This window comes from Protopterus annectens, chromosome 5.part0 (assembly GCF_019279795.1).
Source record: "Protopterus annectens isolate FY-2018-M chromosome 5.part0, PAN1.0, whole genome shotgun sequence".
Taxonomy (NCBI): Eukaryota; Metazoa; Chordata; order Ceratodontiformes; family Protopteridae; genus Protopterus; species Protopterus annectens.
The window spans coordinates 1,230,636,800-1,230,648,721 of record NC_056735.1 but is presented as its reverse complement, the minus strand read 5'-3'; the positions used below and the strand labels follow the sequence as shown (position 1 = coordinate 1,230,648,721).

At 42.8% G+C, this 11,922-nt stretch overlaps 1 protein-coding gene across 2 annotated transcripts in view; it reads left to right on the top strand.

Moving 5' to 3' along the window:
- The first annotated feature begins 223 nt into the window (after positions 1–223).
- LOC122801610 (CLK4 associating serine/arginine rich protein) overlaps positions 224–11,922 on the top strand; it is a 1,938,306-nt gene continuing 1,926,607 nt past the window's right edge. For both annotated transcript variants that reach the window (XM_044071085.1, XM_044071086.1), the window contains exon 1: positions 224–325. The gene's annotated coding sequence lies outside the window, so the exon portion shown is untranslated. The remainder of the gene's footprint in view (positions 326–11,922) is intronic.

Here is an 11,922-nt window from a genome sequence, read left to right as displayed (position 1 = left end):
GATATGAAATCCGGAAGGAAAACGTTTGCCGTTACGTAATGACTGTTTTTTCACCGGTTTGTAGAAAATCACCAACTGTACAACAAACAGACCAAACACGAGACAAAAAATCTGGATCGTACACGTGCAAGTTAAACACTACGAGAAAACAAGAGGAACCGGAAAGATATTTCTTACATCCGGTTTGTTAACTGTAGGAGGAGCAACGGTGGGAGGTAATAGATCGTCGACAGTGTAGGTGTAATGTTTTTCATGGGTGATACGACATAGTTGGTAGTGTTGGCATCGACCAACTTGAAAGGTGGAGTGGAACCTCTGTTTTAAGGTACTGCCACCTGAGTACAGTTGATTTTGTTTTTGCATGCATCACCTTTTTTCTAACGTGTCTTATATTTGAGGGTTATAGGCCAGTTTCGGTTCGGGAAGAGGATTATAAGACAGCTCAGGCCTGGGAAATGTAGAATTATTTATATTTCGCAGGCTTATTTTTAATGCAAGTTCATTTGGGGGAACCAGAAAGTTCCTTTTTATTTAAACCACTCATTTTATGTACATGTCAGAGTAGAAAGTACAACATCACGTGTTTGTCTTAAAACTTCTAGGAAAGACATTAATGGAGTGCAATTATGTTTGTTTTTGTTAATGTCTTTGCAGACTGCTACTATGCTGCAAAGCTATAGTCGTTTTGAGAACGTTAATTTTTATTTTTTCCGGTGCTTATTGTATGTTGCATAAGTTCTTTAAGGAATAAACATTGTCGTGTAGTTTGGTCTTTATGTGCATCATAAGCAGTAGTTTGCTATTTTCATGATGCACTTTTTCCAAGAAAACAGGTAAATCTTAGCGCGTCGTTTCTTTGAAATGCAAGTAGAGATTAACCTAAGTTTTTTCAAGTCTTGGGGTACAGGATGAAATTTGGGTTAGTCGGGTCGCGCTTTTGATTACGTTTCTGACATGCAGGAGGTAGCTTTTTGTTGCACCCAGGTCATCTGAGAATTTGTTGCTGCAGTATTTGGGCTGTCTTTGACAGTTGTGATGTCACTGATGCAGATCATTTGAGGATGAAGGGTGTATAATTTCAAGGTGTGCTGGTTTTCATGAAGCATCATAGAAAGTGGATGGAAAAGCCTGCACTCTGTTCATGTGCTGTTTGTGTAAATGGAAAGGGTGGATAGAGTTTTTCAATGACATCAGTGCTCGGGAGACTGTAACGGTTACGATAAAAGTATAGAATGGGATAGAAGTGTGTAGCCTTGCTAGAGAGAGGTCCTTAAAGATCGATGCGCTGAATTTGACATTGTAGTGACTGTGCCTTGAAACGAGACCTGCTAAATTCAAGTTATGGCAAAAACACACACACGTCCTACACAAATGCACTTTATAAGCACTTACACGAGTGCATGGATCGTGCTATCCCTAACAGAACCAAGATGCTAACCTCCCCCTCCCAAAAAAAAAAAAAAAACCAACAAAAAGCCAATCTGGTTGTCCCCTGCCATAAACAAACTCTACAACAGAAGAAAGAAGCTGTCGGAAAAAAAGAGTAAAATCCCATGACTGGAAGAACTCCCTTGTCAGCCTCAGTAAGAAGCTAAGATCCCGCATAAAATTCTCCAAAGCTAGTTATGAAAACAAAATCGCCACTGATTCTAAAGACAACCACAAAGCATTCTATAGCCATGCCAAGAATCTCAATGGCAACACTCTGATCTGCTCTGAGTTTCATCATAGTGGCACTAAATATACAGAACCAACTGATATTGTCAACATCCTGGCAGATAGGTTCAGTGCTAACTTTACCCACCCCTCCCCCCTAAAGGGCCCATCTCTATACCAGAAGAATGCCAAGTTCCTGTAATCATGGCTGCACGGGTAAAAAAAAAAACACTCTCCAAAGCCAAGAACACAGCATCCATGGAACCTGACAACATCCCAGGCTGCGTTCTGCATGAACTACAGAATGAACTGTCACCCCACTTAAGCACCATGTGCAATCATAGCCTCACGTCAGGCTTTGTGCCCACTGAATGGCACGCAGTGACGGTTATTCCACTCCACAAAGGGGGTGCTACCACAGATCCCCGGAACTATCACCCTAACGAGCCTGGTCTGCAAGGCCGTGGAACGCATCATCATGGAACTTATAAACAAAGACATTGATAATCTCCAAACTCTGGACCCCACCCATTTTGGGTTTGTAAAAGGCAGATCATGTCTCCTAAACCCGATTGACTTCCTTGAAGCAGTCACCAAAGCCGTAGATGGGGGTAAGGTGGTTCACATAGACTATCTAGATCTCGCCAAGACTTTTGACACCATCCCCCACTCTGGAGTTATAGACAAACTCACTAAACTAGGTATAAATCCCTATGTCACAAGATGGGTTGCCAAGTGGCTCACTGACAGAACCCACACTGTGAAAGTAGCATACTCCAAGTCCGACGTCAGACCAGTGACAAGTGGAGTACCAGAGGGTTCCGTCCTGGGTCCTCTCCTGTTTGGTATCTACTTTTCTGAAGTACAAGCTAACACAGAAGGTATTTGGCTAACGAAGTTCGCAGATGACTGCAAACTAGTAGCCATAATTGAAACTCCTAACGATGTGGACATCCTACAAAAGGGCCTCGCTGAGACAGATGCCTGGTGTCAAAGCCATGGCCTCAAGCTCAATGCCAAAAAGTGCATTGTCATCCCCTTTGGTAAAAACTCTGTACCCATGAGCTACCACATAGATGGTAGTCTACTTAACACCGAAAGTGTGATGAGACCTTGGGACACAGGTGGACAGTAGTCTCTCCTTTGGTAATCACATCGCCACAGTAGTCAGGAAATCATTCTATCTGGCACACCTCATCACAAAAGGTTTCTCATCCAGGAAAAAAGAGGTAATTGTTCCCCTCTACTCGTCAGTCATTAGACCCATTATAGAGTACAATGCCCCTTTTGGTATGTACCTCACAAGACATCTACAACAACTGGAAAGGCTGCAGAAATACCTCACAAAGAGGATTACTGGCCTCAAAAAGATGCCCTACGCAGACCGTCTCAAAAAACTCCAACTTTACTCCATCGCATCTCTGCCTAACATACAAAGCTATGTCAAACCCAGAGCTGTTGGCCATGACCCACTTAAAGAAATCCCAATCCCTCTGAGCTACACGCTCTAGGGACCTAAACCTTGTCACCACAATAAACAGAACATGCTGGAGTGATAGATTCCTGTCCCAGAGACTTCCCATACTCTTGAACAAGCTACCTATCTATATCAAACAAAGCTCTTCATTAGCACTCTTCAAAAAAAAAAATCTTGATGATTGGATGTGAAATAGGAAATTCACCTCTGTGGCTCTGCTTGACAGGGGCACAGGAAAATAATTTTCTTGGGTGGCGAAAGTCAGGGTACCTTTTAGGCTAGGCTTGTATAGGCCCTAGGGCTTATTTTTATGTACGTTTCCTGTGATCAGCCGCCACTCGACTTGCAGTGAATAAACATATATCAAAGAGTGAAAATAGCAAGTACTTGTGTATACACACAGACACCACCACCACCACCACCCATCTCCTGAGTGTAATCATGTATCACTGTATTGTATTAACCTCTGACCCTGTATATCATAGAAGGCAACTGTTGTTTTATATGTTGTATATGTATTATAATGTGTGTATACATACACACACATGCATATTTTATCAGGTATACAAACTAAACCTTTAAACCATTTTTATTTATGACCTATGTTCGAAAACCGGACAGACTAGTAGATTTTAACTTCACTGTATGTCATAAATGAAAATAATTTTGTTACAGTGTTTCTCATATCCCACGTTCGGGTTTAGTCCTGCCTTCTCTTTGCTGCATGTGTGTGCCTTGATTGACTATTTGTGCACATAGATGTCAGTGTTTCAGTTTCCCCACAAAGACTTTTGTACATATGTGCCTCCTGCAGTCATTGTTGTTGTTCAGGTCATAGCTGTAAAGGAGTCTGAAAGGATCAGCCTACCCATCTGGTTAATAAAAGAAATAAGGCAAAACATTTACAGGAAAATACTTTATGAGGTAGCGTGCGTTATGCGACAGCCTCATATGAGATTTGGTAATGGTTGCAGCAGTTAAGGTTGTAACATGTGCTTAATATATATTAGAAGTGCAGTTTTTCATGAGATATTTTAGTAGTAGACATGGTGTTTTGTTTCATCTGTGTTGAAACACGTATGAGCAATTTCATGTAAAAGTGTGATGTCTGATGACAAGTAGGGTGGTGGATAAATTTAAAAGCTCGTTTTAGTTAGTCTCAAGGGGCAATTACAGAAAAGCAGATGTCATGATTAGCAGTCCAAATTTGTAGCAGAGCGCAATTGAGTTGTGCTTAACACTACCTGCTCACCAGACACACTTTCTAGAAAAGATAACTGCATTGATTTTCCACCATGTTTTTCATCATTGTACACGGACACTTGAGAATGACGCAGCATTTCTGCATTGTGCAGCAAGAATAGGTGTTTTGCACAAAGCTTAGTGCATGTTGTCAGAGTAATTTGTATTGTCTATATAACAAATTGTTGAGCAAGGGTGATGTCATTGTAGCAAGTTTTGTTTGTGTGTTGCAGTGCTCTAAACAGACCAATCAATTATTCATATGGGCTCCAGCTAGAGCATTCTTTATGAATTGTTAGAAGTGAATTTTGATACAGCTTTTTAATCCCATTCTGTTGTATAGCAAATGTGGTGAAGGAGGCATGCTGTAGGTAGTTGGAGAATTAATAGTACAGTGGTACAGGATTACAAAAAGATTGGTGGTTTGTACATGGTATGTTAACATAAATATTATATATGGCTAAAGTGAGAGAATCCGTCACCATGCTTATAGGACTTGTTTGAGAAGAGATTCCTTAAGGGGAAGAGTGTTACTGGGTAATGATGGTTTTCATACCTCTCAACTGGCCCTGAGTTTTGTTGCATATTTTTGCCCTGTCCCTTGTAAAAGTTTCAAGTTTCTGGTAAATTCTTGAGCATTGCAGTCAGTCAGTAAAGCTGACATTAGAGTTTCCAACTTATTGCACAGAAAATGTGTGTTGTTGCATACTGTTAACTTTTTAAGCGTTTTAAAGTAATACTTCAGAATTGTACCTGCTTTTGAGCATTTTTTCAACATTATTTTTGGCTGTATCCAGAATTCTTGAGCAATATGTGCTTCTTTTTAGGAGAACCTTATTTGTGACTCTAACATAACTCTGTGGCGAGAGAGATTCGTATCCCAAAGGCTACCTCGTCTGTGGAATACATTTTCCATCTTCATAAAACGAAGCCCATCCCTCATAGGTTCATAGGTTCATACTAGGCTATCTCCCCGAGGGCATTTATAAGCCTAGCCCATAGTTTTGTGGCTTACGCCACCACTTTTGTATGGGGAACTATACCCATTATTTTGCTGTGCCTCTGTCTAGCAGTGACACTGAGGTAATCCCTGGAGTATATCTGCGATCTCCCATCCATTGGTCAAGATTTCTCTTGAACAAGGCCAGCGAGGTGCTCTGCCTCACATATACCGGGATTTTGTTCCACAGCATAGGGAGTCTTTGGGTGATGAATCTATCCCTCCAGCATGTCCTATTAATAGCCGTGTCGAGGTTTAAGTCTCCCGCCCTTGTGGCTCTGATGGATCTAGATTTTTGAGGTGAAGCATATTCATCAAATCTGGGTTAGACATGGCCTTGTATGTCAGGCAAAGGTCACCTCTGAGCAAGCGGTGGCGACTGAATAGAGCTGGAGTTCTTTCAGTCGGGCAGCATAGGACAGATTTCTGAGACCCTTTATCCTTTTGGTGAGGAACTTTTGTGGCCTCTCCAGCTGCTGCAAGTGTCGGGTCAGATACATTCCGAATGGGGCATTGTACTCAATCATTGGTCTGATGAGTGATGAGTATAGGGAGACTATGACCTCCCTTGATCTAGATGTGAATCCCTTCATGATAAGGTGGGCAATGTAGAAGGTCTTCCTAACTACTTTAGCTACATGGGTGTCGAATGACAGGCTACTGTCAACCTGGGTCCCCAGGTCCCTGATAACTTCTTCTGTGCTCAGAGGATTACCACCTATATGGTAGCTAGGGGTAACCTTGTTTTTCCCGAAGGGTATGACTATGCATTTTTTGGCATTTAATTTTAGGCCATGGCTCTGGCACCAGTCATCCATTTCTGTGAGACCCTTCTGAAGGATATCTGTGTCAGATGTGTTTTTGACTACGGCGCCCAGTTTGCAGTCATCTGCAAACTTTGTCAGCCATAACCCTCCTGTGTTTGCTTGTACTTCGGAAAAGTAGATGCCAAACAAGAGTGGGCCCAGGACTGAGCCCTGTGGTACACCACTTGTGACAGGCTTTGAGTCTGACATGGCGCCAGCAACTCTGACCCTGTGGGTTCTGTCACTCAGCCAGTTTGCAACCCATCTTGTGATGTATGGGTTAACATTTAAGCTGATGAGTTTTTCAATGATACCCGAGTGGGGTATTGTGTCAAGGCCTTCGCCAGATCGAGGTAGGCTGTATGGACTGCCTCCCTCATCAATGGCTTTGGTGACTGTTTCAAAAAGTCAACCAAGTTTAAAAGGCATGATCTGCCTTTGACAAAGCCAAACTGGGTTGGATCCAAAGTCTGCAAATTCCCTATGTCTTTATTTATGAGGTCCATTATGATCCTCTCCATAGCTTTGCAGATAAGGCTTGTCAAGCTAATGGGCGGTAATTTCCAGGGTCTGTGGAGGCACCGCCTTTGTGAAGTGGGACCACAGTCGCAGTGCGCCACCCCCTGGGTACGTATCCAGAGGTGAGACTATGATTAAACAGCTGTCCTAGCTGTGGGTTTAATTCCTCATTGAGTTCGTGGAGCACACAGCCTGGGACACCATCAGGTCCCATGGATGCTGTGTTTTTTGCTTTGGAGAGAGCAGTTCTCACTTGGGCGTTTGAGATGTTTGGGGGGCTGGAACCATTTGGTATAGATATCTCTCCTTTTGGGGGGGGGAGAAGTTTGCACTGAACCTGTCAGCCAGTATGTTGGCAATGTCTGTAGGATCAGTAATTTTCACATCATTTTGAACTAGCTCTGAGCATATCTGGGAGTTTCCTCCCAGGTTTCTAACATAGCTAAAGAAGGCCTTATGATTGTCTTTTGAGTCTTTAGCTATTTTTCTCTCAAAATTTGCTTTGGATGATTTTATGAGAGCTCTTAGCTTTTTACTTATAGTGATCAAAGGTGTCTTACCTTTTAAGGATTTTGCTCTATCTTGTAGTAGCTTCCTCCTCTTGTTGTAGAGTTTGTTTATGGCTGGGGTCCACCAGACTGGACGCTTGCCCTTGGTACAAAGAGTCTTTGTTTTGCTTGGGATTGCCTTATCCATGCAGTCCTGCAGGTGCTGGTAGAAGGCATTTGTAAGTGATTCAGCGGCTTGAGTACTGTTTTCCGCTCGGGGGCCTTAAAGGAGACCACACTAGTCTTTAGAAGTGTGAAGTCGGCTTTCGAGAAGTTTTTTACCGTGGTCTTTTTTATTTCAGGTGGGGGTGGGATGAGGACCTCCAGCAAGATTAGTTTGTGATCTGATCTCACCAGTGAGGGGTATACTTCCGGTGTTGAACATTGTGCTCCCATGTTCGTGATGATGAGATCAAGTATGTTTTCTCCTCTTGTGGGGATGGTGACTAGTTGTTCCATGGCATTTGAGTTTATGAATTCCAGGAACTTTTGGGCTAGGGTGTTTGGGCTTGAGTAGTGTTCCCAGTCTATATTAGGGTAATTGAAGTCACCTAGTATGATGGTGTTTGGAGATACATTTATCCCCTCCAGTGTTTTCAGGAAAGCCATGTGAGGTTCCCGAGTTTGTGAGGGTGGCCTGTAACATGCTACAATTTGCAGAGCAGTCTTGCCTATGGTTAATTGCACCTGGATGGTCTCCGATGCATCGTGCGTTGCCACCAGTCTTGAGGTGTGGGTGTCCTTGATGAGTATGGATACCCCCCCTCCTTTCTTGGTATTGTCCGGATTTTGGGGCCGGAACGCATGGTATGAGGTAAAACCTGTTAGTGCTGGGGTGCTCTCAGGAGCCTTGAACCAGGTTTCTGTCACAGCACAGACATCGATGTTCTCCATACTGAGAAGGGCCTCGAGGTGCATTTTGAGATTTAGACTTCTGGCATTGAGCAGCATTACCCTTAGTTTTTTCCTTTTTGTGTTCTAGGGTGGTAGGTTTAGAATTTGAGCCTTGCCTAAAAAGGCACTATGGGGGTGGCAAGAGCCTTTGCCAATATCCGAATCCCATGGGTGACAGGTGCAAGCCGTCCCTCATGGCAGCGTGGCTTGTCCAACATGTCATCCCAGGCAGACAGACATTGGATCCCCTTTGAATGACACCAGAGTTTAAGCCAATTGTTAAAGCTGATCATCTTAGCTCTGTATTGTGGCATCATTCTTGGTGAAGGTAGAATACTGCTCAAGGTCAGGGTCATACCTGCCTGGGCTACATAATCAGAGAGCTCCTCAATGTCTCTATTCATGTAGTCCAAGGAGGTACGTCTCAGGTCGTTTACACCAGCGTGGACAATGACTGAGTCGTATTTGTACCTGCTGTTGAGAGACCTGAGTGCTTGCGTTATGTGGCGGATTCTAGCGCCCGACAGGCAGCTTACTGTAACTCTCTCCTTACTCAGTCTGGTGAGCGGGACATCAGTGTGTCTGACTATGGAGTCACCAATGACTAGTGTGTCTGGCATTGTGTTTGGCCTTAAGGGCTGTGACTGTTTGACACCCTGACTGTGAGGTCTATGTGTTGCAGGTGTTGTGTTCTGAGGTGGTGGTTGTTTGGGTGTCTGCTTTGGTGGCCTCTGCTGTTTTGGTAGATTTCTGATCAGAGCCTCATGTCTTTGTGTGTTTATGTGTATGATTTGAGGTTGTGATGGTACTCTGTGAGACTGGGTCTATAGTGTGTGTGGTAACCTTCTCCTCCTGTCTGGTCTTGCCAGTCCTAAGTTGAGAGAGCTCAGCCTCCAGTTTGGCCGTATAGTTGCATCTCTCGCATGTATTTGTGTTTTGTGGGAGGAGGAGAGGGTTGTTCAGGTACATGAGGCAATTGTAACATTGCCTCAATATTCCCAGGTTCACCAGCTGAGCAGGCGAGGATACTAGCAACTGATCCCTCAACATGCTAGAAGGAATAGACAAAAAAACTTTAAAAAGAGATTCCGTGGGATGTGGGTGTCCGAGAAATGGGGTTCGCCTTTTTCGGGTACTATCTATAACAAGAGTGCTGTATCTCGGTGATAAGTACTGTAGGAGCAAGTGCTAGGTTTGACAGATACAGAATAGGCTACTTAGAGTCAGGTAGAGATGATCTATTTAGTTATAGGATATGCTGATTAGATCAGTAGTATAGTTCGAGGAAGGTAGTTTTAAGGGAAAATTGAAGAGTGGAATTTAGGTAGCCCTAATAGTTTAAATCTGCTTAACCGGCGCTGCCCTAGTGTGCAACGGTAGCAGCTCAGCTAAATCAGCTAAACCAAAAACGCTGCTTAGCGCTTTTATATCAGGGGCTGAAAGAAGCTAGGAACTGGCCCAAACGACCAATAAACTACAAGTTGCTGGCTGAAACCTCACAAAACTGGACCAACAGGCAGCTCAATGCTTCCCACTCCCACTGGTAAGCAAGGGAACTTCCTCTCTTCCAAATTAGGTAAAGAATCAGTAACAGGAACTGCAAACAAAGTCCAGGGATCAGCAAGCTCTGAAACTGGACTATTCTAGCTCAGTAAGGCGGAAAACAAGAGATATTTTTTTTTTTTCAGAAAACAAGCAGAAACAGATACAGTAAACACTTATAAATGCTATAAATCGGCTATCACAGCCTACACAAACAATTTGCAACAGTTACAGATTTTAAAATTAACAAACTGAGAAACAAGTGCAATAACAGAATAAATGCAGAATAAACAATAACAATGTATCAGCAAGCAGGCGAAATACAGTTGCTAGATAAATAGAAGTGGAACGCTACAAAAAAATACTTAAATCAGGTAAAGTCGCTTCTCCAGCTCTCTGAAGCTTGGATTACTCTGCTGGCCACCACGAGGATCTGTGCTGAGTAGGTACAAGGAAAAAAACGCTGCTTAGCTTTTTATATCAGTGCCTTAAATAAGCTAGCAACTGGCCCAAAACTACCAATAAACTACAAGTTGCTGGCTGAAACCTCACAAAACTGGACCAACAGGCAGCTCAATGCTTCCCACTCCCACTGGTAAGCAAGGGAACTTCCTCTCTTCCAAATTAGGTAAAGAATCAGTAACAGGAACTGCAAACAAAGTCCAGGGATCAGCAAGCTCTGAAACTGGACTATTCTAGCTCAGTAAGGCGGGAAAACAAGAGATATTTTTTTTTTTTTCAGAAAACAAGCAGAAACAGATACAGTAAACACTTATAAATGCTATAAATCGGCTATCACAGCCTACACAAACAATTTGCAACAGTTACAGATTTTAAAAGTAACAAACTGAGAAACAAGTGCAATAACAGAATAAATGCAGACTAAACAATAACAATGTATCAGCAAGCAGGCGAAATACAGTTGCTAGATAAATAGAAGTGGAAAGCCACAAAAAAATATACTTAAATCAGGTAAAGTCGCTTTTTTAGCTCTCTGAAGCTTGGATTACTCTGCTGGCCACCACGAGGATCTGTGCTGAGTAGGTACAAGCCAAAAAACGCGCGTTTAGCGTTTTTTATATCATTCAAAAAGAATGTGGGTAAATGTATGGGGAAATATAAGTTCATTCCTGGGGTGCTACCCATGTCTGTTATGGACAGAGGCAGTCTGTAAAATAACTCAGGGCCTTAAACACCCAAAGACCCACTACCCTGATACTACCCCATACCAAGGTATAATATTGTCTTATCCTGGGTATTATTGGCTTGGCTTGTACAGACTCTTGTGCCATTAGCCCAGTAATCACCTATGAATCTGAGTCATTTTGAGTGAGGCATCAATGACAGTTTCATTTCAACTCAAGCCATTTATTTCCATGTGGAAATAGGATTGATGTGCACGGAAGCTTAGTTGTTTCAGTGAGTGGTAGTCAGATGACTGTCCAGTGATGTGATATTTGCTGCTTGGACTAAATTGAAGGTGTTGGTAGGTCAAATCTGGGTAGTCAAGAGGAGTCTGTATTTTTTGTTGTGACATCAGCACTGTTTTTCCCAGAGGTGAGAGCGAGCACTGGTAAAAGAGATCTGTTGGTGGTTAAGAACCCAGACATTTGCTTTTCTTTGAAAAGCCTTGTTAGATTCATGGGTGTTGCAAGGCTTGTGTATTTTCTTTCTTGGGTTTTGGGGTGGGAGGGTGTTGTTAATACATGCTTAGCCAATAACCAGAGGGTGACCAAGGCTCTCTGAAGTACATAAGTGTAATGTGGATACTTTCTGTTTATTCAGCTGAAGTAGCCTAAGAGGTGATATAGAAATTGAACTTGTGCTAATATTGTCCTAGTCAAGACCTTGCTGTCTTCTTGGAGAAAGGGAAGCAACCACATATTGAGTATTGGGGTATCTATACTAAGGAGAGGGAGGACTGGTCACTTATGTCGATCCTCAATGTCATGAACTTTTTCCCTTCATAGTTGAGGAGGTGCCTCTTTGGTCCCGAAGTTTTGGAATGTAGGTTCTCTAAATGGGTAGCTAACAGTCAGTAGGTCTCTGCCTATTTACTGAATAGCTTGCCTGCCTCTGTATTTTTTTTTCCATTTGTTGGAGAGAGAAGACAAGTTGTGGTGGCATAACTCCTGGTGCTGTAGCTTTATTTTGTTTTTATGGAATACATTGGCTGAGAGACCAGTTGATCAAATACTTAGAGGAGGAGGAAATGGGGAAGTTGGTTTATTCATATGG